A 15,142-nucleotide genomic window follows, 5' to 3' on the forward strand; every position below is an offset into this window, starting at 1 on the left:
GCCCAGTCTTAGTGTACCAATTACTAAAGGCTGTTTATTAAATTAAAAAGACAAATACATTTGAACAGGACACATAAACACCAGAGTAATACACATACACACAGTTTTATCTATAAATTACTCCTTGCTCCAAACTATATCTACAATATTTGAACTCAGTAAGACTTCTCCATTCCGCAAACAACATCCACCTTAAAACAAATCTACAAATTAAATTCAGCTCATAGTTACCACACAATACCAGGAGGATGATCCAGTCTGGGAAGCATCTTTGCCTGGACCAACAAAGATATTTAAATTGTCTTTATGAAGATTTCTGCATTAATCTGGCTGTAAGATTTTACAAAGGACCTCTGCTGTTAACTGGCTTGCTATTACATGTGACTCTGGCCTTCCGGTGAGATGTTAAATTGGCCTGTCTGCTTCTGCAGAAGTTGACAATTACACCCCTGGCTCTCTTTGATTCTGCTCACTGTATATCGGGCAGTCCGTCTCTCCTACATTCCTGACTCTCAAAAATCAGCATCTATATTCCTCCCCCATCTCTCGGTAATCTCAGATTCTCCCTTGTTCCTAGGTAGATTACATCCCATCATTCCCTTTGCTAATTCTGGGTCTTGTTATCAGGCAAGTCCATGGCAGGTGCGTGCGTTCCTCAGTCTGTTTATTGATTTAAGGTGAATGTCAAAAGAAGCAATGGTGAGATGCGAAACAGCATCACTCTGAGTGGTTAGGATTAGGAATGCACTGTCTGAAAGTATGGTGGAGGCAGATTCAATCATGGTTTTCTAAAGTGAACTCATCACCTGAAGAGGAAACATTTACAGGACTACAGGGAAAAGGCTTGGAAGGGGCAGTAGGTGAACTGCTCCTGCAGCGAGCTAGCAGAAACACCACACACCGAATGGCCTCACTCTGTGGTTCTATAATTCAGTTCCTCCATGTACCTCTCCCATTTTGGCCCTTCTACCTTTTCCTTTCTGCCCCTTGGTGCCTCTGGTCCTCAGCTAGGTTTCTCGGTAACTTCACTGTCTTTGGTCCAGGGTGCTGTCGCTTATTTTGAAATCCAGATTGGTGAATAACTCGATATTCATGCAGCCATCAGATAGTTCATTGAAGATGCTGTTTATTAAAACACAGCTGATCTGTTCAATGTACAATTCTTCCTTTAATGGCAAAGTTCTTGTGTTCTGATGATAAAAACATGAAACAAAGTTGCATTATTAGTTGGGTGAATAGGAGCTTTAGTGTGAGCATAATTATACATTGACACAAACCAGTGTATAATTGTGCTTTAAATCAGAGAGTGTTTGTGTTGATGCCTCATTTGTCAGGATTTGGCCCCTACCGTGTCACAGGAACAAGGCAGCGAAGTAAGGCTAGTCATTGCACTTGTTTTTTTGTATTCTTCCCTAGGATGTGAGCAGTGCTGGCTAGGCTAGCATTTATTGCCCATCCTAGTGGTGGTGTGCTGGTGAGCCACCACCTTGAGCAGCTGCAGTCGCTGTGGTGTAGATACACCCTTAGTGCAGTTTTGACCCAGCGACTGTGAAGGAACAATGATATAGTTCTAAGTCAGGATGGCGAGTGACTTGGACCAGCATTTGCAGGCGGTGGTGTTCCCATGCACCTGCTGCTCTTGCCCTTCTAGATGATAGAGGTCACAAGTTTGGAAGGTGCTGTCAAAGGAGCTTTAGTGAGTTGTTGCAGTGCATCTTGTAGATGGCTCACATTGCTGCCACTGTGCGTCAGTGGTAGAGCGAGTGGATGTATGAGATGTTGATGAGGTACAGCTAGAGTGCCTATTTTTGGATAGTGTCGAGCTTCTGGAGTGTTCTTGGAGTTGCACTCATCCAGGGAAATGGAGAGTATTCCATCACACTTCTGATTTGTGCCTAGTAGATGGTGGACAGGTTTTGGGAAGTTAGGGGGTGAAATTCCCAGCCTTTGACCTGCTTCTATAGCCACAGTATTTACATAGCCGGTCCAGTTCAGATTCAGCAACAACAACTATCCCAGCAACTAAGGATGTGCTGCGAGGGTTAATTTTATGAATTCCCACCTCCACCATCCACAAACTCTCAACTCCCCAAAAATCCACCCCTCATTGTCTGACCCACACTGAGTCTCATTGCCCATCAACCCGTTCACTGCCCATCAACCCGCTCGCTGCCCATCACCCCCCCCCCTCACTGCCTATCCCTCTCACTGTGCATTAGTCCCTCACTGCCTCCCAACCTACTTGCTGCCCATCAGCCCCTTGTTAGCCCTCACCCCCTCCACTGACCCTCGCCCCCTCCACTGACCCTCTACAAACTCACTCTCCCTCACCCCCTCTCACTGACTCTCATCCCTCCCTCACTGACCCTCATCACCCTAATTCATGCTGCTCCCAGCATTGAAGTGTTGTAGGGCAGTCTTTTGATTTTATTTAATTATTATTGTCACGTGTATTGGGATACAGTGAAAAGTATTATTTCTTGCGTGCTATAGAGACAAAGCATATCGTACATAGAAAAACAAAGGAGAGAGTGCAGAATGTGGTGTTACAGTCATAGCTAGGGTGTAGAGAAAGATCAACTTAATGTGAGGTAGGTCCATTCAAAAGTCTGATGGCAGCAGGGAAGAAGCTGTTCTTGAGTCGGTTGGTACATGACCTCAGGCTTTGTATCTTTTTCCCAACGGAAGAAGGTGGAAGAGAGTATGTCCTGGGTACTTGGGATCCTTGATTATGCTGGTTGCTTTTCCGAGGCAGTGGGAAGTCATCAGGATCTGGGCAGGCACAGAGGTGGGGAAGTGTGGGGATGATGGCATCCTGTAAAATCCAGCCCCTTCTCCCCAATGCATCAAATCCCTTTTCTCATCGACAAGCTCCCCACATCTCCACACCACACCTTTTGCAGCCTCTGCCAGCTTTGCTTCCTCCATGTCCTCTACTCATCCTTCCTGTCCTCCTCTCTATCACCTCTTCCTTCCACCCTCCCTCTTTTCCTCTGAACTCCCTTTCCTTTCTTCTCTTACTTTAGAAATTTTTTACACACTCATTCCTTTGCCTAAGTTTGTGGTTAGGCCCTTAATCCTCTTCCTTCCTTGCTACCTGTCCATGTTCTCCCTGTTGTGAAGGACGTTGGGATACTTTATATTAAAACTTTAATATAAATGTTGGTGTTGTGTTAATAGTGCTTGCCCCAGTCCTCGCATTGGAGGTACCAAAATTAATTCTGGGAGCTGGGTAATTGTGACAATGTTACAGTAGCAGTAGATGCTGCTTTCTCGCCAACACCTATTAGCTACTTATAATCCAGTAAGTGTCAGAATGTTCAAGAGAGGAGGAAGTAACATTGGGTAAAGAATGATAGAGTGGCACCCTGGGAGGATGGAATTTAATTTCAGGATCTGTGGATTCTGATTCATTTTATTTCCTTTCAAAAAAATTCTTCTAGTTAAGTTCCATTGCTTTAGTGTAAATAAAGGTTTTATTTCAGTGAAGGGTGGGCTGTCAAGTGCTGCTTCACACAAACGCTGGGCGAGTGGATTTAACAGTGCTCTCAGAGCTGTGGAAATGTTAGTCCTCGGAAGCTGCCTGGATTTCTCGCCTCACCCTGCTGCAGATTATTGTGCCTCTGAGACAACAAGCGAGATTTTTTTGAGGCCTACTTGGCATTCCTAACATGTGGTCAGCTCGCCTGCAGCCTGTCAGGCCTTGCTGGACATTGGTGCTGAGCCAGAGAGCTCGGTACTGAATGGGTTAATGGTGGAGCTCGCTGGACTGCCAGCCTGTGGCTCACACCTCAGCAGGCAACAGAAATGTCAAGTCAGCGTGTTCAACGTGGAGCCTGCCTCTGCGCCAACCCCAGCAAGATAACAAAGCATCCAACGGTTTAATAATAAAACTGCTGAGGGTGTAAGTGTGAAGACTTGCTGAAGTGAAAACACAAGTTTGGAAGATGATATTCAACACTGATGCTGCAAATTCAATGTTTCTGTCCTAGTTAGAACAGAATGCTGCCTCAGCCAATGAGGAACAGGAAGGATGCTGTGCATCTCAAGGTCATTTTCCAGCAGGGCCCAAGTTCAAATTCCTGCCTGTCTTAGTCGTGTATTTATAAAATCTGGTTTTCTTTCTGCCTGTATATGTTGAGGTGGTGAGGTGTTTATGTAGACTCAGGGTCTAAGGACTTGATCCACTCTGTTTTTTATCACCACTCCTGCGAGTTAGATTCTTAGCCTGTTTCAGTACATTATCTCGGGCCCCCTTACCTGCATGAAGTGTCTGTACTTAAACATAATTTTAATTAAGGACCACCTGCAAATCTTGAATCAGATGACTTGTCATCTGAGCTTCAATGACAGCTAAAATCATCACATCAAATAGCAACTGACAATCAAATCACTTCACCTCCTTCCCTTCTTCCCACACACCATTCCATCTACATATCGAGCTGAAACTGCTTAGATAGCCTCAATAAACACAGTTAATGCAGCAAGTGGAGAACTTGCAGTGACTTTAACAAACTCAGGACATCCCAACTCACTTCACAAATAGATAATGTTGTACTGCAGGAAATGTGGCTGCCAATTTGTGCACAGTAAGATCCCATAAACAGAACCGAAGTAAAGATTCGATCATCTGTAGCTTCAATAATGTTTTGATCGGAAACAACGTATTGGCTAAGGGACTGGGGAAAAAACACCTTCTCATCCTCAGATAGTGGCCTGGCATATTTTACATCCACCTGAGAGAGCAGGCAGGGTCTCAGCATTATGTCTCATCTGAAAGATGTCACCTCCAGCAGTGCAGCACTCTCTCAGAGCTGTACTGAAATGTCCACCAAGATCATGTGCTTAGGCCTCTGAAATGGGACTTGAATTTAGGACTTCTGAGTGCTGCCCATTGCTAGCCATGGCTGACACCCAGTAATATTGTCAGTCCTCATTGGCTCTCGCAATAGCCTATACCATAAAGATGTCGGACAGTTTCAAGTCTCTTGTTTCAGCCATGTTGACCCCTTGACTCTCACCATGTTGTTTATGAATGCCATGCTTCCCGCTCGCACACACCACCGTGGGTTTAAGCTTTGTTGAGCACATACCCTGGGCTGCCACTCCAGTTTGGAACTGAGGGAATGCTACACTGTCTGTGTGCCTGTGAATGAGATGTGAAACTGAGCTCACAACGTTCAGAAAGCCAGTATGGATCCCAAGATACTGTTTGAACGAGAACACAGAGTTCTCCCAATGCCCCGACAGACATATCCCTTTCTGTTTATGTTCCACTTTGGAAGGCCACGGTTGTTATGATCCAGCAGGAGTTTGGATTGAATTGTTGACATTCTCTATTAAACAGTATCGCTGCCGTTCTCTCCTCCCTCGGACACTGCCAATCGTGATGTGTCACATTCCACTGCCCTTTCCACTCTCGCTATAATTGTTGTGTCACAGTGCCACCTTCCCCATCACCAGTCTTATTTGAAATTCTGGTCAGGTTGGGCATCAGTTAGGATTTTTGGAAGGCCCTTTGAACCCGAGGTCACACAGCCCGTGAGCTGGAACCCTAGGTACACTGCCTGAGGAGGATACTGAGCCCAGGTACAGAGCAGCCATGCAAAAGCAAAATTATTTGTCTTTAATGCCATGTGGGTGTCGCTGGCTAGGCCAGCATTTATTGCTCATCCCTAATTGCCCTTGATAAGGTGGTGATGAGCTGCTTTCTTGAACCGTTGCACTTCATGAGGTATAGGACCACCCACTGTACTGTTAGGGAGGGAGTTCCAGAATGTTTACCCAGTGACAGTGAAGGAATGGCAATATATTTCCACGTCAGGATGGTGAGTGGCTTGGAGGAGAACTTGCAGGTGGAGGTGTTCCCAGGTATCTGCTGCTCTCATCCCAGCTATCTGCTGCCCTTGTCCTTCTAGGTGGTAGAGGCTGTGGGTTTGGAAGGTGCTGATGAAGGAACCTTTCGGATTTCCTGCAGTGCATCTTGTAGATGGTACAAACTGCTACCATTGTGCATTGGTGGTGGAGGGAGAGAATGTTTAAGGGAGCAATAGGGTGCCAACTAGGCTGCTTTGTCCTGATTTGTGTCAAGCTTCTTGAGTTGGAGGTGCACTCATCCAGGCAAGCGCAGAGTATTCCATAACACTCCTGACTTGTGGTTTGTATATGTGGACAGACTTTAGGGAGTCTGGAGGTGAGTTACTCTCTGCAGAACTCCCAGCCTTTGACCTGCTCTTGTAACCATAGTATTTATATGGCTAGTCCAGTTCATTTTCTGGTCAATGGTAACCCCCATGAATGTCAAACGGGAGATTGCCTCAGTATCTGAGGAGTTGTGAATATTTGATTTGATTTATTATTGTCACATGTATTGGGATACAATGAAAAGTATTGTATTGAATATGTGAATATGTAAGTATTGTATTGAATATTGTGCAATCATCAGCAAACATCCCCTCTTCTAACGGAGGAAGGTCATTGATGGAGCAGCTAAAGATAGTTGGACCTGGGACATTATCCCGAGGAACTCCTGCAGTGATGTCCTAGAGCTGAGATAATTGATCTCCAACCACCATAACTATCTTTCTTTGAATCAATAGAAAATAACTGTGGATATTAGAAATCTGAAATAAAAATAGAAATTGCTGGTGGTTCTCAGCAGATCTGATATCATCTGAGAGAACAGAGTTAACGTTTTTGGTCATGACTTGACCTGAAACATCGGGGCTGGATTTTCCCATGGAAGATGCTGTGATACCTCAGTGCGACCTAGTCCACAGGCTGCATTTACCGATGGTTTCAAAGTAGATTGAAGTAGCTTGTCAGTTTTGAACCAGTGATTGTCGCTTTCCATCTGCGGCAATTTCTTTAGTGTCTTTGAACTTTAGAGGCAAAGTGTCCTTCTATTGTGGAAAAAGAGGCAAAACAAACAGGTTAATGCCACAATGCTTCTCAACAACAGAGGAGAAGGAGCCTCTGTATAGGAAGAGATCAAATCGAACAGAACTCAGCACCATCTTTTAAATTTTCTTTTTCATGTAAGGTTTCATGAGAGTCCTTTACCCCAGATTCCAGAATGTTCTTAAGGTGCTTTTGTTGCATTTCCTCCCAGTCCAAGCAGGAGAGAATTTCCTGACTCTGCCACCTACACGGCACAAGTTAATTTGATGGAATACTCTCAACTTGTGTAGCTGCCACCAGACCCCTGCAGCTGGAGACCATCCAGGACAAAAGAGTCTGCTGAGTCTGCCCATCCACCCCCTTAAACATTCACTCTCATTATCACGATGGGTGGCCAAGAGCAGATATGGGCGGCACAGTGGTTAGTGCTTCTGCCTTATAGTGGTAGCGCCAGGGACCGGGGTTCAATTCCAACTTTGGATGACAGCCTGTGTGGAGATTGCACGTCCTCCCCATGTCTGTGTGGGTTTCCTCTGGATGCTCCAGAGGACGCTCCTCTGGATGCTCCAGTTTCCTCCCACAGTCCAAAGATGTGTGGGTAGGTTGATTGGCTAAGCTAAATTGCCTCTTAGTGTCAGGGCGATTAGCAGGATATATATGTGGGGTTATGGAGATAGGGCCTGAGTGGGATTATTATCGATGCAAGCTCGATGGGCTGAATGGCCTCCTTCTGCACTGTAGGATTCTATGATTTGCTCCCCGTGGCAAGAAAAGGACAGAAAGTGAGTTGTGCCATTCAAGCATTGTTCCAGAGGTTGGGTGAGATCAACCAGGGCCAGAAGAGGTGAGAGGTGTTGAAGAGTTGGGCTGCTTGACCTGCACATAGTTTGCTGTATTATTGTACTGGGACAGTAAATATTAGAGAATGTGTCTCCCACTGCATACATAGCTCAGAGATATTTCAAGATGGCTGAAGATAACAGCATTCATTAAATACAGGACATAGTCTTATTGCCTGTCTCCCTCTCTTACTTGGCATAGTTTAAAACAAAAAACATTTAAGTTATTTTAGTGACTGAATATTAAATAATCTCTTCCTGCTGTACCTAGCCCACTTCCGACCCAGCAAAGTAATTCTTTGGGAGAGGGGGAGTTATTTCCTGGATTTCAGAGTCAAACTAAATTCATGTCAAGCTGCCTACGTGATCACTGTCCTAGTATAAGTGTGATCCCACTGGTTGGGTGGAGCAGTTGTACTTCCGAAATCTCGCGGCTACTCTTTACAGTCCCATCCCGTTCAGCACCGTAGGGTCCTGCGTCTTCGAACTGACCCAAAGGATCCTGTTCGACCTTTATCACTGACGTCAACCATCACTCTGCTGCACATGCCCTCCTCCCCCCTCTCTCTCTTCCTCCTTGGACAATTTCTTCAGAATTTTCAGCTCCACGTTTTCCCCACATTCCTTTGATCTTCGCTTCCCGTGTTTATTTTTGTCCCTTCTGCTTCTGATTCATTCAAATTAGATAGAATATATAACACAGAAACAGGCCATTCAGCCCATCTGGTCTGTTCTGATATTGATACTCCCTTCAGGTCTCCTCCTACTATAGCCTCTCGGCATCTTGTTCCATTTCGATCATCTGTTTCTCTTGTTTCCTTCTGAAAGCATTGGGGCTATTTGCCTTAACCACTTCTGTCATAGTGAGTTCTACATTCTAGCAGCTTAGTGAGTTAATACATTTCTCCTGATCTTCTTTTTGGATTTATTAATAACACTTCTCTATTTATGACCCCTCGTTTTGGATTCTCCCATAATTGAAACCATTCTGACCACATTAATCCTGTCTAAAGTTAAATGACTCTATCAGAGAAAACTGTTCAATCACCTGTTAGATTGATTTTTCCCAATTGCTGTCATCCCCCAGTGCTGGTACTCTCCTTGTAAAGGTTTCTTGCATTCTCTTCAGTCCTTTTTATTGTATGGGGACTAGAACTGTGCACAACACTTTTTAATTGCAGCCTAATCTAGGTAATTTCCAATTTTAACATAATTTCGCTACTTTTGAACTCTGTGGTTCTAGTAATACATTCCTGTGCTTTGTCCCAATTTTCAGCGCTTTGCTAAGTTGTGATGCTAAGGAAATGTTGGAAATACTCAGTACATATGCCTGACTTGCTGAGCATTTCTAGTGTTTTCTGTTTTATTTCAACATCCATTGTACTTGTGGTAACTTGAATGCATTGTTTAAGAGAAGGAACTTCTTCATATAGATAAATAATGAAGGTTAACAATAACAGTAATTCAGAGGAACACTAATAACTATGAAAACAGGAGCATTAGTAAAACAGGTCTCGTTTGCAGAACACTCTTTTGCAGACTGAAAAGCCTGCACATGCTCAGAACCCTCAACAGACACCAGTAAAACAATTACACAGGAGAAAGGTTTAAAGAATACTCTGTACTCAAAATAACATTCTATAACAGTACTTCAATCTTGTACTGCTTCTACTGATTTATTCACTTGTATACCAAGAGCCCTTTGCTCCTCTATCCCATTTAGTTTCTTATTTCCTGAGGTGTAGGTGATGTTTCGATTTTTTTTCCCTACCAAAGCGCATCAACTCCCATTTATCAAATGTTAATGTTCACGCGCTACATCTCTCCTGACTCGGTTTCATCGGCAAATTTTGATAGTCATTTATTTCCAAGTCCAAATCATTAATGCAAATTGTAGATAACTGTCCTAGTCCCAGGGCTTGTGGGACAGGAGCAAGGATGTCTTACTGCAGCTGCACAGAGCCTTGGTGAGACCACATCTGGAATATTGTGTGCAGTTTTAGTTTCCTGATCTGAGGAAGGATGTCCTTGCCATTGAAGAAGTGCAGCGGAGGTTCAGCAGGCTGATTCCTGGGGTGGCAGGATTGTCATATGAGGAGTGATTGGGTTGACTATGCTTCTTTACTGGAGTTTAGAAGAATGAGAGGGGATCTAATTGAAATGTATAAAATTCTGACATGGCTGGACAGAGTGAATGCAAGGATGAAATAGATAGATTTCTAAAGTTGTCAAGGGATATGGGAAGAGTGCGGGAGTATGGTGTTGAGATGGAGGATCAGCCATGATCATATTGAATGGTGGAGGAGGCTGGAAGGGCTGAATGGCCAACACCTATTTTCTATGTTTCTAACACCACACCCGACCCAACTCCAACCTGAATAACTACCCTTCACCCCTACTCTCTGCTTTTCTACTTTTTTTCCTATTTGTTTTCTGATGCCACATGACTCAACCTTTGTAATAAGTGTGGTACTTTATAGGCCTTTTGAAAATCCAAGTATAGAACCTCCACTGCAAGTACCTTTGTCTATTCTTTCCATTAACTCTTCAATCACGCCAATTAAGATAATCCAAAGGAGCAATCAAAACAAATTTTGGGAACCCAGCTTGAAATCTATCTACAATGTGTTTTGGAAGTATTGTTTGTGACCCCTGGAGCTTGACCCCATTGGGCATAGCCCCAAGGGATTTGCCCGGTAAGTCTAGGCTTCCAGGGGCTGAGCCCCAGACGGTTGCAGATAATCTACATTGTGCTATATTTGTTTGTTGCCTTATAATTTATTATTGTGAGACTTTTGTATTTTGGTTTGCTATTCGAAATTGTACGGTATTTTGATTGTGAATTGTTTAAATGAAAAGATTCAGCTTGAAATCTAGATGGGATGGTACTCCTTCGATGCATTAGACAAGGTACAGAGGAGATTTTTGATGATGTTGCCATGACTGCAGCTATGAGGAAAGATTGGATAGGCTGGGGCTGTTCTCCTTGGAACAGAGGAGGCGGAGGGGAGATTTGATTCAGATGTACAAAATTGTGAGGGGCCTGGATAGAGTGGAGGGAAGGGCCCATTTACTTTAGCAGAGAGGTTAGTGATGGAGGGTGGGGAGGGGAATAAATTTAAAGTGATTGGTAAAAAGGTTAGAAGGGAGATGAGGACAAGAATTTTCACCCAGAGGGTGGTAGGCATCTCAAACTCACTGCCTGAAAGCATTGTGGAGACAGAATATCTCGAGTCATTTAAAAGATCTTTGGATTTGCACCTCAAGTGCTGGAACGTGTAGGGTCAAAAGTAGGATTAGGCTGGGGGGTTCATTTTTCGGCTGACATAGACACGATAGGCCAAGTGACCTCTTTCTGTGCCATAAACTTTCTATGATTCTATGACCACCATTTTACTTACTTTCAAATACCATAAAGTATCAATGATAAAAGTACCTCATAAACAATTTGGAAGGCAATTCTCCAAAGCACCAGTTAGTATTTAAATGTGTAGCACTGAGTAACTCTCCCACAAAAGCAAAATACTGTAGGCATGGGAAATACAATAAAACTAGAAAATGCTGGAAATACTCAGCAGGTGAGGCAGCATCTGTGGAGAGAGAAACTCAGTTAACATTTCAGGTCAGTGACTTTTCATCAGAATTAGAAGGTAGTGAACTAACAGGTCTTAAACAAACATCAAGACAGAGAAAATGGGGGAAGGGTAAGAACAAAAGGGAAAACGTGCTAGGGTGGAAGATTAAAGGACAAAGAGGATAATGGTGCAAGGTGACGGGACAAATAGAGATTCTAAAAATGGGTCTAAAGTAGGTTTAATGGGAAGAGCAGAATCATTGATAACAGCTAATGTCTGAATAAATGGGTACAGTGGTTATAATGTCAAACTTTTGAATTCAATGTTGAAGCTGGTTGACTGACATGCCAAATCGAAAGGTGAGTTACTGTTCAAGTTTACACTGAGCCTCTTTGTGATAGTATTAGGGGACAGAGGTCAGAGTGGGAGAATTAATGTGACAAGCGACTAGAAACTCAGGGTCACATTTGTGCACTAAAAGCTCGTGTTCGGCAAAGCAGTTAACCAGTCTGCATTTGATCTCCTCAATGTAAAGGAAATGGCATTGTGTGCAGCATACTAAATTGAAAGAAGCACAAGTAGATCACTGCTTCCTCTGGAAGGAGCCTTGTCTGAGGCCCTGGATGGTGAGAAGGGAGATTGTATAGAAAGCTGCCGTTGGTGGGGGGATATTGGGGAGACTGAGGAATGGACCAAGAACGTTTGTAGGGGGAATGGCCCTAATGGAATGCTGATGGGAGATTTGAGGAGGGGGGGGGGGGAATAGATTTATTGACAGGGAGACTGATGTTGTAGAAGGTGAGGAAAAGGGGGACCTGACCATTCTTCTCGGAGCCGAAGGGGCAAGAGTAGACTTAAGGGGATGGGCGGACATGGTGAAGGGTGCTATCCACCACACTGAGTTGGGGGGTGGGAGTTGGAGGACAGGATGCTTCACTGAGAAAAAAGGAAGACATATCGGAAGTGCTGGTTTGACGGTTGTGTTGTTGGATGCAATGGAGAAAATGTCAACAACGAGAATGGGGTCCAATCTTCACAGGAAGTGGGGTGGGAGAAGGTGTAGTCAAGGTAACTGTGAGAATCGATAGGTCTATAGTGGATATTGGTTGGTGGCTTATCCACAGAAATAGAGGAAGAGAAGTCGAGGAGAAGAAGAGTCCGGGATAGGCATATGAAGGTGAAGAAGGGGTAGAAATTGGAAGCACAGTTGATGAGAATTTAGTGCTTGGAGCAAGAATTAGAAACTGCACCAATACAGTCATCAATGTATGGGATAAAGAGATGAGGGTGGCGCCCTGAGCAGGAACGGAACAGGTAATCTTCCACTTTTACTATGAAAAGACAGACATAGCCTGGACCCATTCTATTGACATTTATTTGGAGCAATGGTGTGAAGTCAAAATTGTTCAATGTGAGAACAAGGTCAGTTTGGGGGGAAGAGGGTGATGGTGCATCTCTTCCAACTTGGACAGTGATCGCATTTCAGGTGAAGATGAAGAAGAGATTTGAACTTTTAGGTGGAAGGCAGGACCGAGGCTGCAGACTTCCCATCTGAGAATTGCTGTGAGAGGCCTGTCAATATTAATGGCCATCTTGGGGTGAAGGGGTTGTCTTATATGAAAGGATGGTTGAGGCCCATATCCATTAGAGTTTGGAAGAATGAGGGGTGACCTTATTGAAACATATAAGATCCTGAGAGGATTTGATTGGATGGATGCTGAGAGTGTGATAGCCTTGGTGAGGGAGATCAGAACTGGGGGACATATTTTAAAAACAAGGGGTCTCCCATTTCAGATGGAGATGAGGATTTTCTCGGAGATTTGTTGGTTGGTGGAATCCTCTTCCCGAGAGAGCAGTGGAAGCAGGGTCATTTCATATTTTTAAAAGGCTGGGTTAGGTAAGATTCTTGATTGTCAAGGGAGTCAAAGGTTATATATTGTGATTAGGCAGGAAAGTGGAGTTCAGGCCTCAATCAGGTTAGCCATGATCTTATCAAATGGTAGAGCAGACCCAAGAGGCTAAATGGCCTTCTCCTGTTCCTAATTTGTATGTTCACATGTACAGCCAAATTTGCACAGAACGGAACAGGATTTCACAACTTCACTGGAAATAGAAGCCAACACTAGCCTACAAGGAATCTTAGTCGCTAAGATGACTTCATATCATTATTCAGTGGATTCTCATTGAGAAACACAAATTTCCCCTTAGTGTGAGGGGGATTAGCAGGATAAATAGGTGGAGTTACAGGGATAGGGCCTGCGTGAGATGTCAGTGCAGACTCAATGGACCAGATTGCCGCCTCCTGCATTGTAGAGGTTCAATGATGAAAGTAACATTTTGTGGCGGGAGGTGGCCCACCATTCGATGTTGGCAGGATATTCTGGTCGCGTCATTGTTGGTGAGGTTTCCCGTTGAATGCGCCCCTCTCTGGCCATAAAACCCATGGCGGGGATGCGCCATCGGCAGGACCGGAAGGTCCCACTGGCATGAACATTCCAGCTGCTGTCAAGAAGCAGAGTTGTTTTAAGTGATATATGTTTGTATTGCTGGATATTAAAAAAAGTATAGATTTAAGTGAGTTTAATCTAGTATTGCTGTGCAAGGAAAGGTAAAACTGCAGTTAGATTCATGTTGAACAAAGGTGTTTGCATTTATGAGGTTTTTGGTTTCAGTTCAAACTGTGGCTGTATTGTGCTTGGAGATCTTACAGCGTGGAAAGTCAATAAGAGATTGGAGAAAAAATGAGCTGTTGCTTAGCAACTGGGATCCCCTTTTGGGAAGGACAGACCTTGTGATTGTGTTTAGCTAAATTCATAGCAGATGGAATTAGGAAGATACAGAGAGAACAGCTCTCAGCTCTGCCAGAGGAAAAATGAGCTTAGCAGTGAGAAAAGAACAGCCCTACATAATAGAGTAATGGGCAGGGAAGCAAATGCCAGAAACCTAAAGAAAAGCTAGTTAAGGAAACTAGAAAGGAAGAGAAGTTTTTGGGAAGTCTGAAGTGAAACGAGCAGAGTAAACTGGAATTGGGACAATTGTTCATTGAAGTTAAAAGACAGCTGAAAAATAAAGCAATTGGTGAATCTGATTAGTGAGAAGCCATAGATATCTGAAGTGATTCTAAGATTTGTGATATCTTACCACAGCTTGTAAAGCAATAGTTGAAATAATTGTGAAGCAATTGGTGGCTGCAACTCAAAAGTTTGTTTAAAGCTTTAAAGGGGTCCTTATTGGGAACAGTTGAAAGAAGATTCCAAAGCGGTTTGCTTGAGAGTGGAGTTTGGAACCACTTGTGTGGTTCCGGAGTCGAGTGAGATAGTTTGCTCATGGTGTAAGAATCATCTGGGGGATTTGAGGAAAAATCTGCAGAAGTTCACTTGGTTTCAGAGTGGAATGTATCTGAACACTGTTAGCCTGTGGGTAGAAAGGGACTGTCGCCGTAATTCTCCAGCCGCTCATGTCAGAGGGATTCTCTGGTCCCACCAGTGGTGCACTCCCTGCTGAAGGTTTCCTGGCAGTGTGAGGTGGCTTCAATGGAAATTCCCATTGACAGCGGTGGGACCAGAGGATCCTGGCACCAGTGAATAGTGCTCCGTCTCCAGGCACTGAGAAAAACACCAAGTGGTAGCCGGAGATTCTCACCCCATGTGTTTACTGAGAACATTATAGCATAAGATGTATCACGTATATAACCTGTATTATCCTTGAAATGTGTACATTTGTGAAGATAAGGGGGGAGTAAAGGAGTATTTTATTATAGTCAAAGTTGTCATATTTAAGTTTATTTATTAGTGTCACAAAAAGGCTTACATTAACACTGCAATGAAG

The 15,142-nt window shown here is 43.8% G+C and overlaps 1 protein-coding gene across 9 annotated transcripts in view; it reads left to right on the forward strand.

The window, feature by feature from the left end:
- Positions 1-15,142, forward strand: part of LOC144509220 (ensconsin-like) — a 176,650-nt gene that overhangs the window by 79,211 nt on the left and 82,297 nt on the right. The window lies entirely within an intron of this gene.

This window comes from Mustelus asterias, chromosome 21 (genome assembly GCF_964213995.1).
Source record: "Mustelus asterias chromosome 21, sMusAst1.hap1.1, whole genome shotgun sequence".
In the NCBI taxonomy this organism is placed as follows: domain Eukaryota; kingdom Metazoa; phylum Chordata; class Chondrichthyes; order Carcharhiniformes; family Triakidae; genus Mustelus; species Mustelus asterias.